The following is a 21,474-nucleotide window of genomic DNA, read 5'->3' as shown; positions in this document are numbered from 1 at the left end:
AGTTGACACTTCTGTAAATAACCAAACTGTTTGTATAGACTAGCATTAAGCTCTCAGAAGGCAAATGACATGCTATTTTCATTTGCATTGTGAAAGTGGCTTGTGTAGACATGGTGGGCTGACAAAAAGTGGGACAAAATGATATAAAGTGAACATAATGTGTGCTTTTCTGTCCCTCAGGCTATGGCATATTCACTCTCTCTCAGTAACGATTCTCTCAGCTTTATTTTGGCACTCTGCTCATGTTCTGCTCTGCCTGTATTTGTCTCATTCTGTCACGGCTGGGTCACGATTCAACGGAAAATCAGTCACATAAAGGCCTGTAGTTTCTCTTGAAATAACAAGCCGCTCTGATCCTGCTGGAATGAGGTCACAGGTCACAGCTAGGTCAGCCGGGCCACTTGGATGTGTTTTATAAGCCATATTTGCTGCCCTCGAGTGAGTGTGTGTGGTTGAGAATTATTTTTCCTTACCTCAGCACTCCAAGCAGCTAAAGGCACGGCGGTACGGATCAGTGCTTCTAGAGAGTTTTCTCAATAATGAGAGCCGTGGATGGAGGTGGCGCTTTCTTATTAGCAGGACTTTGAATTAATTACCCTTAGGGTGTATTTATTGCCCCGGTGCTTTTAAAGACGATAACGTTCGAAGTTAAGTGTTTACATCTAAACGCGCGCATTTGAACCTAATCAGAAGTGTTTAGTCTTTGATCTGTATCTTTGTGTTTGAGAATTTATCCTGAATAATCATATTATGCTGCTTTTACACCTCATTAATGCAGAGGGTCTAATCTGCATTTTAATAAGGATGGATGGATGGATTTTCTCTTATGGCTGATTTAAAGTAATGAGTGTTGAGTTTAAAGAAAGTAAAAGTTCAGCGAGTAGAACTGAGACCTCATCTGTAAATATTGGGAGAAAAAGGCATTTAAATATTATGAAAAAAGTATGGTACCATGGTGCCACCATATGGTTTTTAAGCCATGCATTATAGAAGTACAATGTTATTCAATAAAGTGTACAGTAGATCTCATTTGAATGAGATCCCTAATCTTAATTTAATTCTGATCAAATTGTGAGTCAAAACAGACTAATACAATTCTATAAATATATATTTATGCATATATAATGTTGATATTTTAATATATTTTATTATATAAAGTTTATTTAATATATTTTATATTAATATTTATTTTTAATTCATTATTTGTATTTGTTGATTTGAAACTGCTGTTTGTGTGTGCATTCTCTCTCAAGTTAACAAAAAGATTAAAAACCTCTATATATATTTAATTCCGAGTAAATTACCATAGCACTTTTTGGAAGAGTAATGAAGATCAGTATGAAACAAATGAATGTGGCATCAAATAATACTGGCTCTGTTTGTTCTGTCAGTTGACGGCTCAGGACGCTGACGCTGGTTTAAACGGCCTCATCACATACGCCATCCTGGCTGGAGATCAAGGTGATTTCATCATCAACAACCGCACAGGACGAATCACCTTAGCACCAGGGGTCAGACTGACTGTCGGCCGTTCCTACACGCTGACCGTCAGAGCGTCAGACAACGCTCCTGACACAGAGAGGAGGTCAGTGTGACTTCATTACATCAGTTACATCTCTGAGTCTTTGCTTTTGTCTTTGGTCTTTTATTTTCTTTATCATTCTGTGTATAGGAGCTCCATAACTACAGTCTACATAGAGGTTCTGCCACCCAACAATCAGAGTCCACCACGATTCCCCCTACAGACCTACAACCTGGAGATCAGCGAGGCCATGAGGATAGGAGCCATACTGCTGAATCTGCAGGTACACACACAGATTTCACTTGGAATGGAATATTAACCTACAGTTTACTGAATACAATACAGCATACTCTAAACTTCCAACTTTTTAAACAGTATTTCAACATGGTCATGCAAAACATAAAAATATCTGGAAATTTTAAAATTCTCAGTTCTGGAAATGGAAATGTCTAATTTAATTATACATTTAATAATAATTATTTAAGTAATATAATGGTAATAATAATAATAATAAAATAATAATAATAATAAATATAATATAATATAAAATAATATAATATAATATAATATAATATAATATAATATAATATAATATAATATAATATAACAATTTATTTAATAACAATAATATTTTATATAATCTATTTTAATATTTTAGTCATCATTTCTTCATTTTTAAATCATTATTATTGTTCTAAATTGACTTTTAATTTTTATTTGTGCGTACAATCTATTAAATGGTTTGAATACAATTCTTATCCAGTAATCATGAATGACTGAAAAAGTCTTGAAAAATTCATGGGTCAATATGTGTTGGAAGCCTGGTCTTAAGCCTTTGAAGTCTGATCAAATTACAAAAAAAAAAGATGTTGGCAGATACACTGGAAATAGAAGGTCAGGTTGAATGCATTGCATTGTGGGATACAGTATCCCACGCAGTATGCCCTTTTGTATACTGCACATTTTGATAAATGTGGTAGGTCATCTGGGTATTCTGTGCATGCAAAAAAAAAAAAAAAAAAATTAGCATAGTACTGAATGCACATAAAGATACTGCTGAAGTGGAGTGTGTAGATAGCCGTTCTGAACATGGCCACATGTAAACAGTCATTTCTTTTTTAATAAGATAATATGAAATTATTTTTATAATTATACATTTATTCGAAAATATTTTATGATTTTACAACTCAACTGCACTGACAAATTTTGCTGTCAAACTCAGAAAACAGCATAATCAATATCAGCAGGTATCCTGGAAAAAAGCGTAGGGTTATACATTTAGATGTGTTATAAAATGTCACTGATTCTACAGTTGTTCATCATGTCCTTCAAACAGATTTGGCCTTTTCATTTAAGTGTATTGTTATGCTGCAATTGATTTCATGTTACATTGATTTTGTTTCACCAGCTGGTACTTGTCTGAACTACTAGTGTAAACTGAGTGTGAAATGATGTATTTTCACAGGCTACAGACCGAGAGCTGGATCCCATCGTCTACCGGATACGGAGCGGTGACCCGCAGCAGGTCTTCAACATTTCACAAACGTAAGTTTTCATTAATAAATAAAATTCCTCAGTTAAGAATGAACAGATCTTGTATTGCAATTCAGAATTCTATTTGTTTGCACATCTTGAATAGCAACATTATCATTTTAGGGACAGAAATGTGTAGTACATATATGGCATATGGTCTATACAGTATGTACATCTGTGCATCTCTCTGCATGAGAATCCCTCATTGGAGGATTGAAGACAAGACAAATGCATAAACAAGCTTAGAGTGTGATTGTTTCTGGGTAATAATGTGTGAGAATTTGAAAGGCTTTGTTTTATGATAACATGCAGTTGGTTTATTAGTGACTTATGATTGTTGTCTGTAGTAAAAAAAAGAGAGTTATCAGAGCAGAGAGCTAGTGTTATATACATCTCTGGTAATTTTTTTCTCATTTTTCTATTTTCACTTAATCTGTTCTTTAGTTTTTTTGTATTTTCTTTTTTGTCTCACCTCATCTAGTCTGTTCTCTGCATGCTCCATCTCATCATGGTCTGCTGTGCCTTGCCTAGTCTAATTTCATCGGGTCTGGTCTAATCTTTTCTTTCCATGTCTTTCTTATCATTTATCTTCTCATTATGTCTCATCTCGTCGGTTCTCTTCACATCTCGTATCACTGCATCATTATCACTTCATCTGGTCTCTTCTCTTCTCTTCTCTTCTCTTCTCTTCTCTTCTCTTCTCTTCTCTTCTCTTCTCTTCTCTTCTCTTCTCTTCTCCTCCTCTTCTCGCTACATGTCATATTTCATATGTTGTGTCACTTCTCTTGAGTTTTTAAAGAGTTTTTATTGTGTTAGTTCTCATTTGGTTTCCTCTTCTTGTCTTTTTAAATTGCCTTGTCATCTCGTCTCATCTCATCTCATCTTCGTAGCTCATCTCATCTTGTCTCATCTCATCTTTTTTGGGGTGATGTATGCCTTTTTTACTGGACAGGACAGTAGAGAGCAGGAGGGAATGCATTGGGTGGAGGTTTGGGAGTGATGAACTTTAAAATGGGAATCGAACTCGGGCCCCGAACACAGTTGAACTATATGATGGTGCACTAACCAAGAGGGTGTCAGCGCATACATCTCATCTTATCTTGCCTCATTTCATATTTCATCTCATCTCATCTAGGGCTGAAAAATATCGATTATTTGCATGATCGATTATCGTTTAAATAAAAAATCAGTTAATTGATTAATCATTAACCATAATGCTGCAAAATGCATCTATTGGATACACGCAGTCACCGGCATGACAGGATGTGCAAAAGCCACACACACACACACACACACAATGCTTCCTCACTTGAATTAATGGGGTTTTAGTCTGAATAAAATGTTAGTAGCAGGATTATAAAATGAATAGATTTGATTATGATCATTTGATAAAATGAAGAGAGTTTGTCATATGTTTGAGATCATTTGACTTTGTTGACTGTTTTCTGGCACGGAGACCGCTGAATGAGCCTCCTTAAGTGTTTATTTTTTTCCGTTTCATCTCATCTCCTCATCTTTATATCTTGTCTTATCTCATGTTGCCTCATCACATCTCATCTTATCTTGTCTCATCTCATCTTCATATCTCCTCTCATCTCATCTGGTCTCATCACATCTCCTTATCTTTGTATCTTGTCTCATCTCATCTTGCCTCATCACATCTCATCATATCATGTCTCATCTCATCTTCATATCTCCTCTCATCTCATCTGGTCTCATCACATCTCCTTATCTTTGTATCTTGTCTCATCTCATCTTGCCTCATCACATCTCATCATATCATGTCTCATCTCATCTTCATATCTCCTCTCATCTCATCTGGTCTCATCACATCTCCTTATCTTTGTATCTTGTCTCATCTCATCTTGCCTCATCACATCTCATCTTATATTGTCTCATCTCATCTTCATATCTCCTCTCATCTCATCTTGCCTCATCACATCTCATCTTATATTGTCTCATCTCATCTTCATATCTCCTCTCATCTCATCTTGCCTCATCACATCTCATCATATCATGTCTCATCTCATCTCACCTTTAATTGTTTCTTTGTGTCAATAATCATCTTTCTCATCTAGTTTAATTTGGTCTCTTCTCTTTTCACCTTATCTCCTCTATTTATTTTACCTTGCCTCATTTTCCTTCATCTCATCTCATCTCAACTTGTCTCTTCTAAATCTATCAGCTATCTTCAAATCTCATGTGATATGGCTTTCTTACTGACTACATCTCTTCTCTTCTCTTCTCTTCTCTTCTCTTCTCTTCTCTTCTCTTCTCTTCTCTTCTCTTCTCTTCTCTTCTCTTCTCTTCTCTTCTCTTCTCTTCTCTTGATTAATATTATCAGTAATGTCACTAGTAAAAATGTGGAGAGGTTTTGTGAGGTGACCGCTGAAATAAAACCCTCTTACACTGATTTGTCTTACAAAGGATTTTTTTTCTGTTGAAGAAACAGCAAAGACAGTTGAAGAGTCATTAAAAAGGGATGTTAAAATTTAAAGACTTTGCCTTGAATGCTGTGTGGCTGGCAGAAGGTTTGTGAGGCCGAAAGAAAAGAGAATCCCAGTTACTGAAGTGTTTTATACGGCTGTTTCGCAGGCTTCAGAGGACACGTTCAATATCGCTTTTGTAGAGGTCAACTGAGGAGGAATATAATTCTACACACACACACACACACACACATGAGCAAGCAGCACAGCAGCCTGCTTCTTCTGCTGTGTGTGACTGTAATGTTAACAGGATCTTGTCTGTCCATCCTCATCCACCACTCCCCCCCCACACACACACACACACACGTGTGAGCTCACTGTAGGATGAGCCTGGTGATTCACAGAAATCCTATTGGTCTACAAATGATAATGGCCGGTTCAGCGTGGATGATCACAGATATTGGTTGTTGAATTGCACATGTAGAGATCAATGTTTATTTACTATCTACATTGATTGTTTTAGCAGCTGATTCAACAAAGGAATTGTGTAAATTATGGTCTCGACACAAACACACCCAAAAATGTAATCCTGAATACAATTTCCAAGGCACAGTTTCTGATTTTACAGGTCATTCTGTGTTCTGAGTACATGTTGAACGTACGTGTGAAACTCTGTCATAATTTACTCACACTCATGTTATTCTAAAAATGTTGTTTATGTTGATTGTTTTTCGATGTAATTAAATTGGAGGAGCTGTCAAGATTAAAAAAAATAAAGCAAAAATGACTAAAAGCATGTTAAAAATGTGATAGGAATAGCCTGTTTGATTCATTACTCTGAGTAGCTGCAATAGATTTTTATTTTTCGATAGATTGGCACTTTTTTTCTCCCAAATCTCATTTGTGCTATTTGAATATTTGCATAATTTGGTACATCATGATTAGGTTATGAGACCTAATGATGTTTGCCATCATTGATGTGACACATCTTGAATCACCATATGTATATATATATATATATATATATATATATATATATATATATATGTGTGTGTGTGTGTGTGTGTGTGTGTGTGTGTGTGTGTGTGTATATATCAGTTCCATTTAAAGTAATTTATTGACAATATTACAATATTATGTTTACATACAGCATTGCCAAATAATTATTCACAATAATGATAATAACACGAACCTATAAAAACTGTATTAAGGTGTTAGTAATGAACAAAATCACAAAAAAATATTATGAATGAATACAATCAAGATACAAAAAAATACTATAGCATAAAAATCTACTTTTTTCAAGGCATAATGAAGAAAAGCAATACAGTAATATTATGTACAATGATGTTCTTTGCTAATATTGATCAGGGCAGTAGTTGGTTTCTGAGATTGTGCAGCTAAATATATACTGTATATTTAAATAGAAAAACAAAAGAAAATGTTATGTGTCTGTTCAGTATAGGTCTTCTGCTGCTGGCCAAACCTCTGGACAGAGAGACCATTGACCAGTATCGCCTCATCGTCACGGCATCTGACGGCCACCCAGGAGGGGTGAGACTGCACCCATCCCCAAAATCAGCACTTTTACACTGACTGACCGCTGCTCTGATTCAAACGTCTGATCTCTTCATAACCTCTTTTCATATCTTTCATATAATATGTGTCATGCCACATTCTAGTGTTGCTTTAAATGCATATTTTCACAAAAGTACCCATAAACCAAGCTGGAAAAAACTCCATATTTCTATAAAATTTGTTATTCATTAATTATTATTTTTTTATTTATTTTTTGCATAGTCATTACTGTCAAAAACTTCTCAAGGATGTTCTGTAATGAGACTCAGTGCACATCTTGTTTAAACACATTCACCTTTTTAAAAGAACATTTACTTGTATTATCGGCTTAGCTTCTCTAATGAGAGAACTTGAGCAAACAGAGAAACGCCGGAGTGCTAAATGACTGCATGAAGCTCATTTATCAAACACGGGCTGATATATGTAGAGCCGATGAAGAGGGAGTTTTCTAGGAAGACAGGCACGTTAAAAGCGTTTTGAGTCAGAAGGACGTGCCTTCATCTTTCCCTGCGCAACATGACTGGGCAAAATGACTTTCATCTGGTCAAACAAGTCCATTAAATCATTTACATTTCAGATCATGGACATAGAAAGTGCAAAGTGGTTAATTAATCAATGTAATTTACCTGACCTCCACCTCTTAAAGCATTATAATGATATCTAATGAAATATTCAGTGCAGCTCACATTCTTGAGATCAAACAGGCTTCAGTGGTGTTCAGCACATTCGTATTGCACTTGTCCTTCAGTCTGTGTGTGTGTGTGTTTGATGGTGTTGATGCCTCTTGACAGAATTGTAGGGGGGAAAAATTATAGTGCACCTGAACATGTTTTTGCCAAACAACAACTCCATCTATGACTACATTTTTTTTTTTTTTTTTTTTGTGAATTAATTTTTCATGCACATCCCACTGGGATTTAAACTCTACATGTGATTCTTGACTGATCAGTTGAATTTATATTCATAACTGTGTGCTATTAAACTTTTAAGCCCCAGGAACTCAATTGCTTATGATTTAATTACATCTCTGCAAATGTGTTTCTGGAATAGAGTCAGAAACTAAATGGTGACACTATTTATTTATTAATTTTTTTTTTTTCCAGGGAAGTCATTTTCAATATTTAAAAAGGCAACAGACAGCAGCATGGTGATTGTCAGAGAGAATGCTGTGAAAGGTTCAGGGTTTGACAGCAAGAGCACACTGAACTCCAGGGTTCAGTAGAACTGTCAGGACTGGGCTTTTTGTATGTATATAGGCACTAAAAAACAATTCATAACCAAATTTTTCAGATGTATGTTTAAGCATAAATGCTTTTATTTTTAATTTAGTATTTATATTTTATTCTCTTTCCATTATTATTATTATTATTATTATTATTATTATTATTATTATTATTATTATTATTATTATTATTATTATTATTTATATATAAATAAGTTAGGTTTAAGTGTTTTAAGGCTGCATAAATGAATGCTGGAACTAGTATCATTAAAAATATTTGATGCCATTTATTTCTCAGCACAGTCTAGTGCTTTGTAGTGCCTTGAACATTAATCTAAACATTAATGTGTATTTTAATATATATATATATATATATATATATATATATATATATATATATATATATATATATATATATATACAATAAATAAATTAGCTAGTTTTATTTTATTTTTATTTCTATTTTATTACCAATTTTAGTTTTTTTTTTATTAGTTTTTAGTCAGATGGGTTGTTAAGCTTTACAATATGCCATCTGACAAACAGAAATAAATAATAATAATAATAATAATAATTAGCTAAAATGATTTTGAATTAATTTTATTGTAAATTTGAGTTTTTCCTTTTTTTTCCCCTTTTTTTTTACATTGTCATAATCGTAATCATTCTTAGTTGCCATTCAATTACATTCTTACCAAAGATTTATTACCATTACCAACCTCAAAAATCATTTCTAAGATAGTAAAATCATTTTGTTTCAGGACCAGCAAGACTGTTGATCCTGAACTTGTCATTCTTACATATTTAATTCATCCCTGATGATATTTAATTACTCTGTCCTTATTTGTAGATTTCCACGGCTATTGTCAGCATTGTCATCACGGATGTTAATGACAACGACCCCAGCTTCGACCTCACTCTACTCAGAAACCTAACCGTGAGGGAGGAAGAGGCCAATGCGTTCGTGGGTCGAGTCAGGGTAAGTTCCATGACAAACCATATGATGTATTTTTGTTTTGGTGAATTTGCTTTTGTCTTCTGAGGGTCTCAACCGTCATGCCACACAGATCTTCAGACATCACTTTGTATCATTCTCTAATTAAGTCATGGTAAATTAGAGTCATTAGTCACCTTACAGTCAGTCCCTGATGACTGCTGCTGTTCCGCCCTGCCAAGTGGTTGGATTTTTAATTAGCGTGTTTGATTAATCATGCTTTGGTTGGTTAGAAAGATAATCAATGAAAGATGCGTCAGGCTTTCATTCACAATGCCGTGTTGTCATCATGCGTCTCTTTATCGCTCATTTGTTTCTCTGTGATGTCTTGATCACTGAGTTCGGTGCCGATGTGATTGACAGGCATAAGATGATGTGACAGTGCCTTTGTGCATCAATAAAACTGCGACTGAAATCTTTTAGTGCGGGTGATCTCATGTGGCATCATATTGTTTTCCTGAAGTAACACATAAAATAAAAGTTGGATCTTTCTCTATGAACTGTTCCCTTTGTTTTTTCATCGTCTTTTTAAATTTTTCATCACATGTTTTTTGTAGGTTTAAATGCACAAACAATCTGCAAAAACCTTCATCTAGACATAATTAATAGTTGTGTAAATGCTTTTTCATTTAGATTTTTGTTTATTTTAATGTCAATCTCTCTTTACACTTTAGTTTTTGTTTTCAGTCATTCATTCATTCATTGGTTTATTTATTTATTTATGTTTAAGCTTTAGTGTTTCAGGGCTGCAAAAGTAAATTTCAAAACGGTATCATTAAAATATTGAAAAAAACTTCAGCACAGCATGGTGTTATTGCTTTTTAGTGTCTTAAAACCAAACATTAAAAAATCTATTTTAATGTCTTTCCAATTTAGGTTATTTTTTGTTTTAGTTAGGCTGGTTCTAAAGCTGCAAATATAATATATCATTTGCCATTTTTATTTTATTTTGTATTTCATTTAATTTTTCATTTGTTTATTTGTATTGATTGATTGAATGAATGAATGAATGAATGAATATTAAAAAAAGAAAACAAGTAAAATGTGAATTCAATCACAGAGTCATGAGTTTAGTATAAATAAAACATTATTCCCATTGAAATGAGTCAGTGCGTGCTGTCCTCATGTGGCATCATATTGTTTTTCTGAAGTAACTAATAAACAGCTAAAAATTAGTTTTTTTGCATGTTGCTAAAGTTGGATCTCTCACTCTGAGCTGCTCTCTCACTTTGCATCAGCTTTCTTTTTATTTCATCATCCTCTCATGTTCTCTGTAGTCTGCCATGTTCAGAACAAGCAGGTGCTCATCAAACTTTGAGGCCTTGCTCTCAAGTTCACACACAGATCCCCGTGGAGATCAAAAACACCTGGATTCTTATTGTGCTGTGACAACAAACAAGCGTACGCATACGGACACTTACTTCACACATCACACACACACACGCATCAGTGTGTTCCCGCTCTACAGACACTTACAGCCATGATGTTTGCCACAGGCTAACATGTCCAAAAGCCTTAAGATACTATTCACACTGAGAGCTTCAAGCATTCTACAAAACAACCCATTTTGATAGACCTTTTCACCTTGGGGACAATATCTGTCTGCTTATATTATATTATATTATATTATATTATATTATATTATATTATATTATATTATATTATATTATATTATATTATATTATATTATATTATATTATATTATATTATTATATTATATATGCAAGTTATGCATTACAGTTCAAATGTGTATTTTATAGTACATAAAATGAAAATAATAAAATAAAATACATTTAAAATAAATGCTGTTCTTTAGACCTTCTGCTGATCAAAGAGTCCTGAAAAAAGGTACGCCGCAAAATCATTGTTTGGTTTCTCAATCTGTGAAGGTTGCTACTGAATCATTCTCAGTGAACCAACTTCTCTGTAATATGAAATGTTATACAATAAATTAATGAATGAATTAATAAAACACTACCATTCACAAAAACTGGGGGTCAGTATATGAACTGGGGGTATATATATAAAGAGACCATGCACAGTTTTTAACATAAAATTTCCATTTCATGTATTGTACTGGATTTAGACAAGGGATATTGATTTTAAAGAAATTGATACTTTTATTCAGTAGATTAAGTGACACTAAAATCACTTGTAGTGTTTCAAATGATTTCTATTCAAAGAACCCTGAAATAACCACTTCCACAAAGACATTAAGCAATGCAACTGTTTTCAACATTGGTAATAATTTTTAAAAAATGATTCCATTAGCAACAAATCAGCATATTATACTGATTTCTGAAGGATCATGTGACACTGAAGACTTTAGTAATGATGCTGAAAATTCAGCTTTGACATCATAGGAATAAATTACATGTAAAAATAGATTCACATAGAAAATGTCTCAACTACATTTTTAATCCAATAAATGCAACCTTGCTTGAACAGTTGTTTCAAAACTCATCAAACTGTTCCAGGTGCTCATCAAACAATATATCAATGGAACAATATATCAATTGTTCCATTTTCAGAATCTGATTAATATTGCACCATTCTGGTTATATAAAATAATAAGTATTTGATGTGCTATATTCCAACTTATATTTTTGCGGATTCTTTCATATTTATTATACATGCATCTTTTATGAGCATTAGTGTTTGACAGTAAATAAACTAAATATACCTTTAAAGATTTATTTGTCATTTTAAATGAACCAGCGAAGGCAAAAAAGGTGAATCAAAACTGAGATGTGAGATGTTTGAGGGAATAGCAGTCAAAAGTGACATCAGGAAACAGGTTTTTATTAATGTATTGTGTAGTGTTGTTTGTTTATTTATCACTCTGTTTACATATTCATTCCATTAGTTAATTATTGAGGCGAGCAGATGCCATGTAAGTGTGCTGTCAGGAGGTTTGATGAGTGCTGCTGGTGAGAGGGCCACGGGCAGCACTTTCATTCCTCAGCGCTCAGATGTGGCTGTAATTTCTCAAGGCTCAGACGTGCTCTTTTCATTTCACTTATTTCCATTCGCCCGCATTTGGATTTTGGCCCTTCATCCCATCATCGTCCTGTCCCTCCTCTCATCTCTCTCTCTCTCTCTCTCTCTCTCTCTCTCTCTCTCTCTCTTTCTCTCTCTTCTCCCAGAGTCTGTGTCATTTATGTCGCCAACCCGGCATGCTTCTCTAATAACCCCCCCAGTCTGCATCTGTAATTACTACAGGAAGGAATTATAGCAGGCACCTCTAAAGCCATTACAGCAGAGCACTGCTCTCCTGCTCACATACAAATGAGCCGCTGTAAACACGCAGGAATTAAGATTAGTTCAGCAAATCAACATTTCTTTCCTCTAAAGATATCGCGGCTGTGATTATTATTATTATCACCAGCAGTAGTAGTATTTATTGATTGATTGATTGATTGATTTATATTTATTTATTTATTTTCCATTGTAAAGGTTGTAAAGTGGGTGCTTGGTAAAGGTGAAACCAAAAAATTCAATATATCCCCGATTTGAGTAACTTTATATCATAATTACAATACATAGTTGTCGTAATGGAGTATATAAACTTTTTGAAAGTTTCTCATGTTTAACAACACCAAAAAAATGTAGTGCAAACAATAATATTGTGAATATTTTTTTCATTCATATATATATATATATATATATATATATATATATTGTGGAAACTGAGACATATTTTTGAGAATTATTTAATAAATAGAAAGTTCAAAGGAACAGCATTTATCTGAAATATAAATCTTATGTAACACTATGTCTTTATTGTCACTTCTGATCAATTTCATGCTTTTTTATGATTAAAAGTATTTAAAAGAAGTGAGTAAAGGAAAAAACACAGACTCAAATCTTTTTGTTATTATCTTATTATTATTTATTTATTTATATTACAACATTACACATTACAGAGAAGGTGATTCAGTGGCAAACTAAATTGATGGATACAAACCAATAGATGATTTAAATCAAGTTGATTTAAATAACTAAAACTGCTGAATATACTATATAAATATCAATTCATGAGTGCATGTCTCTGTTTTCAGGCCACTGATCCTGATGCCGGGCTCAACGGTCAGGTCCGCTACCGTTTGCTCTCCTTTGCGTCTCTGTTCACCATAAACGCCGCGGGCAGCATCTTCACCGCGGTGCCGCTGGACCGAGAGACTCGGAGCCGGTACGATCTGATCGTGGAGGCATCAGATGGAGCGGTGGACCCTCGCAGGACCACCATCACACTGTTGGTGGAGGTGACAGACATCAATGACAACAGCCCTGTGTTTTCCCAGCCCATCTACACCGTCAGCGTCCCAGAAAACACCCCGGCTGGAACCGTCATCCTGAGACTCAGTGTAAGCGCTTGGTTGTGTATTACTCTCATTTCGGGGATTTGATGTTATTGAGTGACAAAAGCTGTTGAGAAAGTTAAAGGTGAATTGCGAAATTTCTTCCTCCTTTTGACCCGGGCATCTAACCTGACTTTTAGAAAGGAAGGTAGAGCAGATTGTTTGTGGGTGTATGTGTGTTTGTGTGTGTGTTTATTTATGTGTCTGTCTATCTGTGTTATGTCTGCTGGCCTGACAGTAACTGGCTGATTATGTGTGTTTAGTTTCCCTTGAGAGTGTGGGGGGAAACGTCTCTGCGTTTCCCTGTTTATTCCTGACGGGCTGCATATTTAACTAGATAAATATTGACAAGCTTGACAGACCCAGTGTGAAAAGCAGGAGATGTTGTCTTGTGATAAATGTGCCTCTAAACGATCATGCTCTTGAGAGTTTTAGCAGAACGCCAACGTAACAATACAATCACCAATTAATTTTGCATAAGCTAGAGACAAATATGAGCAAAAAGTCTGAGAGACGAACTCAATAAACTATTACGCCACTTTCATGTGCAAAACTCTGGTCTTATTTGGATATTATTTCCAGTCCAACTTAGTTTCACCTAACATGAAAGTACTGTCATCATATTGCCTCTGATATTGTCTCTCAAATCTGTAGAACTTTATTCTGGTAAATATCAATAAATCAGTTATAGTTATGGTTAGTCTTGATGTTTTAAATGTAGATACAGACATAGATGTAGAATTGGTTAATATAAAAGGTTAAAAGAGAAGGTTAATATAATAGTAAATAAATGTAATTTGTGTTGCATCAAAGCATTCCAAGAAATATCATGCATGATATGGTGACCTGTTTTTTTTTTTGTTTTTTGTTTTTTGTTTTTTACAAATATATAAAAACTGGTGGCCATATGATTGCAATTTGTATTTTTATTATTTTAATATATTAGATTTTGTATATTTACAATATTACCGGTCAAAAGCTTAAACGATCTCTTACTAGTGCTGCATCTATTTGATCAAAAAATACAGGGGGATAAACTGCAATATTGTAAAAAAAAATTAGGTTATTAAAAATGTAAATAGCTGTTTAATATATGATATATTTTAAAATGCAGTTTTTCCTGTAATAACGAAGCCAAATTTCAGCATCATAAGATCTTATATTTATTTATTGAACTGATGCTGAATTTATGCTTAAGAAACATTTTGTATCATTATCAACAGTTTGTGTTGCTTAATATCTTTTGTGGAATTCTTGATACGTTAACATTCAAAAGTCATGTAATTAATAATTAAAATTCAAGTAATAAATAAAAGTGACAAAAATGTGTATAATGTTATACAGTATTCAAAATCAATGCTGTTCTTTTAAACTTTTTTCCATCACAAGATCAGTCAATCAATCAATGAGTCAATCAAATAAATACATGCATACTTCTTTCCACAGTAATATATATATATATATATATATATTATATATATAATTTTGGATCATATTAATAATGTAGTACCATTAATAATTGAGAACCAAATCATCTTTTGACTGTTAATGCATGTATTTATTGAACGCATATTGTTTCATGACATGTGTGTAGATGTGGCCAGATGTATTTGTGTATTTGGCCTAAAACACAGTATGTGTTCAGATATACAACACTATTAGCAGGCAAAATTTAAAAAAAGTGAATCACCGTTTTGGATTCAGATTGAAGGAAAAGTAAGGTTGTGTGTGTGTGTGTGGTCGATGGATGAGGGGCAAATGAGTGACACTATTTGAAGACAGTGATCTTCCTGCTTTATTTTTATCTCAGTGTGTCTGACACCTTTAGGTCCCTGCAGCACTGGCTGGTGTCAGAGCGCCGTGGATCCTGGTGACAGAATCTGGTCCGGGGCTGATCTACTAATCAGATTCCCTGTGCTATTTCTCTCTAGGGGTCCTGCACTTTATTTATATACTTCTGAAACCTTTGCGATCAGTGTAGAATCTAATTCCTTGTGCCTCCCACATCAAAGAAAGACACGTGAAAGGTACCCACACCCTCAGAGAGACAGAGCTGCTCAGAGCGCCTCTCCTCTGCTGTCTGTTAGCTTTCACTCCTGAACAGCCTCAGATGCACACGCACGTGGAACACAACTATGACTTTATGTGTGCTTAACGTGTACAGTGGCCCCAAAATATATCTGGACACCTGAGGGACACTTAGAAATGTAGAAATGTCAGTGCACTATACTGTGTAACAAAATATCAAACCAAGTGCCATTTGGTTAAAAAAAAAGAAAAAAAAGGGGGATATTTCAAACACACTTTTCAGGTAAAACAATTTCACACCATGATGTTAAAAAGTCAATGCATTTGGAAAAATGCAGAGTATAGTTACTTAATATCTTGTCATCTAATGCAGTGCCATTAAATGCAGTGCGATCAATGTGGACCATTTTTACTTGCTTAAGCCTTAAGGCATGTTTATGGTCTAATTGTGCATCATTCGGCAGTGCACATTATTGCAAATAGTTCTATTTATTAGTCTTTTTATTTTTTGCATTTATTTTATTATTATTATTTATTTTTTTTTTTTTTGGCAAGACTAGATATACACATACTGAAATTAAGCTTTGGGTTTTAAAAGTGTGCATTTATTTTTATTTATTTATTTTATTTATTTATTAAAACTTAAAAATGCAACAATAATGCAATATTACCGAAGAGATGATTCAGATTATTGTTGGACTTAAGTCTTAATAAATAATAATAATAATAATAATAATAATAATTTACTTAATAGATATGCACATACAAAAGCCATAGGTGTAATTTACTATTTTTATATGTACTCTTGCCGATAAAACATCAAATAATCTAATTTAATTTGATCATAACAGTTTCTTTTGTTACTTACCTCAATTCTGGTATGTAACAGAAACATTTCACAATCCAGAAAATACCCAAATATTATTATTATTATTATTATTATTATTATTATTATTACTACTATTATTATTATTATTATTATTATTTAAGTTCAGTTTAAATTTTCACTCAAGAAATAAGCCTGGTTAGAGAAGTGAAATGGGTTATGAACAGCATTTTATGTCGTCCATGAGACCACCATTTAAGATCTCTCGTGTCATCTGATCGGCCAGTGGTCAGCTGAGATGGATAAAATCCATGTCCTGGAAACACAAGGGTTGAAAACATGATGATGGGATTTGTATATTCAGGTTTGCTGTCCCTTTAAGAAACATTTTAGGTTGCTTTATTCCTGCAGTACCTGGCCGAGTGTGGGATCATTAATTCTCTTTTTTAACCTTTATTCTCTCTGTTCTCTTTCCTTTGTGTCTCTCAGGCGGTGGATGCCGATCTCGTCTCTAACGTGACCTACAGAATAAAACAGAAGCGGCTCGGCAGCTCTTCGCCGTGAACCGTCTGACCGGCGCCGTATCAGTCCTGCAGGCGCTAGACTTTGAGGACTTGGCAGCAGGCAACAGCACCTACACGTTTGAAGTGGAGGCGTTAGATCACGGAGGAGTCCTTCCTCCTGGAGCAGCCACAGTCATCGTTAGAATCACGGTAAAGCCTCTAAGAGCGCTCATCAGCTTTAAAAAACTTGTTTTATCACACCAGTCTCAGTGGCACCATGAGAAACTCTCTTCCTGAGAGTTCTGCAGGTTCCGGTTGGAGATGGTTTGAACTTGTGGGAAGGAGGCCAGTTTTCATCAGGTCTAGTGCCGTGATTGGATTAGATCTTTCAAAGCTCGTCCACAGTGTCTACGTGCTTACGCTTCTCGCAGAAGCTCCGCTGACTCTGTTCCAGTAATGCCTACAAAAGATTTGATCTCTGAATTCAATTAGTCTTGAAAGAGAAACCCCTGTGTTGGCAGGATTGTGGGCGTTGTTTACTGGATCCTCGCCTGCGTTCTCCCGCTTTCCCGTTGTGATATTTCGGGTTGACGGTGACATGAGTGACAGACAAAGCTAGGTTCTGATGCTAGCCTGGCACAGCTATTCCAGGCCTGAATGACTCATTAGCTTTGTGACTGCAATTATGTGAGGATTTTAACACGAGCGCTCTCCATCGCCTCGATGATTAGCCGGGGGATCAGAACAGAAGGATTAGCCTCCTCCAGTTTACAGCAGCTGGAGCGAGTGCGTGTGATTAAAAATGAACTTGAACTTCATGTAAAAAGTTCCATTTTTAATTATGTAAATCTGATAGAAATGTGGTTTTCAGCGAGGGTTTATGCATTAGCATTACTGAACGCAATAGCTAACACGGACTAAAAATGAATTCCCTCAGAAAAAAGGTACAAAAGCTGTTACTGGTACGGTACCCTTTTAAAAGTTACATCTTTGTACATTATTTACTCCTAAAGTAATATTAGTACCTAAAACGTAAATCTTTTTGAAAGGGTACTGGTCCAGTGATAACTTTTGTACAATTTGTTCTGAGAATGTACAGAATGTAATTATTTTGGAAGTAAATATATTAAGTTAGCATTGTGGGCAACCAGTATGCAATGTTATAATTAAACGAATATGGGGAAAAATAACTTTATTTCTGTAGGTAACATCAGTAAATGCCGGGAAAAAAAACATTCGAATCACAACTTTTTGTGTTTTGGCTAGAGAGAGCGACTGACCCAAACAAGGTCGTTCCACACAAGACCTACGAGTGGCTGCCAATGGCTCATTAAATCAGTTTTGCTTCCTTTGATCACTTCAGTCCGTACTTGCCAGACTGTGGGAAGTCTAAAGCAAATACATGCAAATGAGCATCCACCCACCTCGCTGCAGGGTCGCTTGCATTTATCACAATAATCTATGCTCCTTAAATTTAAGTTCAAAAGATGCAGTTTAACAAATTTAAGATTAAGTGCATTTTTGTGTTTTTGGACATTAATTTAAAGATTGAGTGTATGAATAATTATAATTACAATTGAATGTTAAATGCAATTACTTATTTAAAAGTTGTATTTCATAATCAAATGTTATTTTAATATTATTTATTTAGTTGTCATGCGTGCCTACTGTGCTGGATCGAGGAGATAAACACGAGTATAATTCCAGTATACACAACTTTATTGAACTGAACACCAGGAAAGCACACGAAGCACTGGGGTGAGACGAACAATACTAGACAGGAAATGAGGTGCAGAACACTTTTTTAAATACACTGAAACTAATGAAAGTGAAAGTGACATGACATTCAGCCAAATATGGTAAACCATACTCAGAATTCGTGCTCTGCATTTAACCCTTCCACACACACAGAGCAGTGAACACACACACACTGTGAACACACCCGGGGCAGTGGGCAGTCATTTCTGCTGCAGCACCCAGCGAGCAATTGGGGTTAGATGCCTTGCTCAAGTGCACCTAAGTCATGGTATTGCCAGCCCGAGATTCGAGCCCACAACCCTAGGGTTAGGAGTCAAACTCTCTAACCACAACTTCCCCAATGTGACACAATGGAACAGAACTGGAGAACACTTGGAACAAATGATAACACAATCAGGACAGGAACAGGAAGACCAAATAAGGAAATAAACAAAACATGGAGCACGTGGGGGAAGGACACACACACAGACATGGAACAGAGTCTGACATTGGTATTATAATGTTTAATTAATATTTTGAATATACTCTTATTTATATTTTATATTTATATTTTCAGTTTCATTAAAATAATTTGAGTAATTTTTTATGTGCTTTTGTCATTTTTTTACTAGTAGTATTTAGGTTGGATTAATTTTTATTTTATTTTTTTATAGTTCTTTTTAGTTATTTATTTCCAGTAAGTAATTTTAGTGTTTTCTAATTTTTCTAATTTTTGTTTATTTATTTTTTTTTTATCTAATATTTATATTTTAATTATTTTCGGTTTAACTCTATAGTTTTTTTTTACTATTGGGTTATAATCTCAGCATTTAAATAATCAATAACAAGATATAATTTTATTAATATAATTATTATTATTATTTTAATCGTTATTGTTAGTTCATGATAACAGATTAAATAATTTTTAAGCAGCTCATAAGAAACGTAAGTTGTTACTCAAGAACAGCTTTTCAGACATTTTCAGAAACAATGCTTAAATAATGGATAATTTTGACTTTTTTAACTCTGATTGACTGTTTTGCATGTCCTCTCTTGGTTTATTTTGATGTTATTTTCTATTATTAGACCGTTTTAGAGATCAAATAATGATCTTTTTTGACCTAATAATTTGTGGATGTTATCAGTAGTATGTGGCACATAGATTTTGGGTTCACAGATTGTTTCTCTTATTAAAGTGTGTGTTTATAGATCACAGTGACTTGTTTCTTATGAGACGAAATTAAACCCCCAGAGATTTCCATGATCTTTGCAGCAAGTGTTTTGTTGTGATGTGAAAAACAAAGCTGTGAATTGTGGTTTTGCTGCTGCTCTCTTCAGATGTGCCTTGAATCTTGAGTTCCTTGAGTTTTGCAGTGATCTTTACCTTCAACTTAGCAAAGTTTGCTCCCTGTTAGTTTTGCTGCAATGGAGATGGTGTAACAAATTGTAATGACGCTTGAGCTGAGGTGAAGCCAATATTATTAATGTCAGGGTAGAGTCATCATAGCTGGGCTTATGGGAGATTTCGAAGGTTTTGCAGGGAAAGTTGTTTTTCTCCTGACTATCAGGCAAAGTGTGGACCAATCCATATGTGGCCAAGACTCCTAAGTACATTGAGAAAAGGTCACTTGACCCCTCTGAATAGTTGCAGGGTTGTTTCGATCTTGTGTGTGCCTCTGGCCCTCATCCCCTCGTCTCAGAGAAGAGCAGCTTGCAGCATTGAGATCCACATCTCCTCTGCTGTAGTTTCAGCCACTTGAGCTCATGCCGAGGTGAAAGGTTAGGGTGTATCGATGTGCATTTCAGGTGGGCAATTCCCAACTTTTTATTTTAATTTTTTTTATTAACCAAATATGAATAAAAACGACAAAAGCACATAATATTACTGTAAATTAAGCTAAAATAAACACACACACACACACTAACACCTTTACATTTTTATGTTCTTATGCTCACTTAGGCTGCATTTATTTGATGAAAATATAGTAAAAAATGAATCGCATAAAATAAATCAATCATTTGCATTAGCATCTATATTTTATACGTTTATTATTTTTTTTTTTTAGCTTAATTTACAGTAATATTATGTGCTTTTGTCATTTTTTATCCATTTTTGGTTTTTATTTAATATTAGTATTTAGGTCACACACACACAGTCTACGTATATACGTATATACATAAGTGTATACATGTAAAAACCTAAGTTAGCTCAGTGAGTGTGCCTCATTTTAAACATACTTGTGTCAAAAGTACTACTTATTTTCTTGTATGTAATAATGTGAAATATTACATGGATAAACTATAAATCATTACACTGTTTTTGCAGCCTATTTTACATTATGTGCATAGCGTATGATGAAGTAATGTTTGATTTCATGTCGACTTTAAAACCCCTTGAAAGAACATGGAAAGTGCTCTTTGATAGTGGTAGTGGTCGGTGGGGATAGACAGCAGCGTCCATAAGCTGATTAATACTTTATCTATCATTATGTCACTCCTCACTAAAGTGGCCACAGCAGACAGAACAGAATCGCTTTGCCAGCTGGCCTTGCTTACCTCAGTCCAGCTTTAATGAATGTTATTAATACATCTTTCATCCATGTTTCTGTCTATGTGTTCTTTCAGGATGTGAATGACTTCTCCCCGTCTTCAGACAGGCACTTAATAAAGGGCTGGTGGCTCCAAATGCAGAGAAAGGGACAGTCATCACAACTGTGCTTGCAGAAGATGCAGGACCCTCCAGT

General features: G+C 34.6%; 1 pseudogene; it reads left to right on the top strand.

Moving 5' to 3' along the window:
• The window catches only part of LOC113120190 (protocadherin-15-like), a 95,726-nt pseudogene that overhangs the window by 65,777 nt on the left and 8,475 nt on the right, over positions 1-21,474 (top strand).

The sequence above is a fragment of the Carassius auratus genome, chromosome 19, assembly GCF_003368295.1.
Source record: "Carassius auratus strain Wakin chromosome 19, ASM336829v1, whole genome shotgun sequence".
NCBI lineage: Eukaryota > Metazoa > Chordata > Actinopteri > Cypriniformes > Cyprinidae > Carassius > Carassius auratus.
Note: the sequence above shows the minus strand (reverse complement) of the source record. Positions and strands in the feature narration are given on the sequence as shown.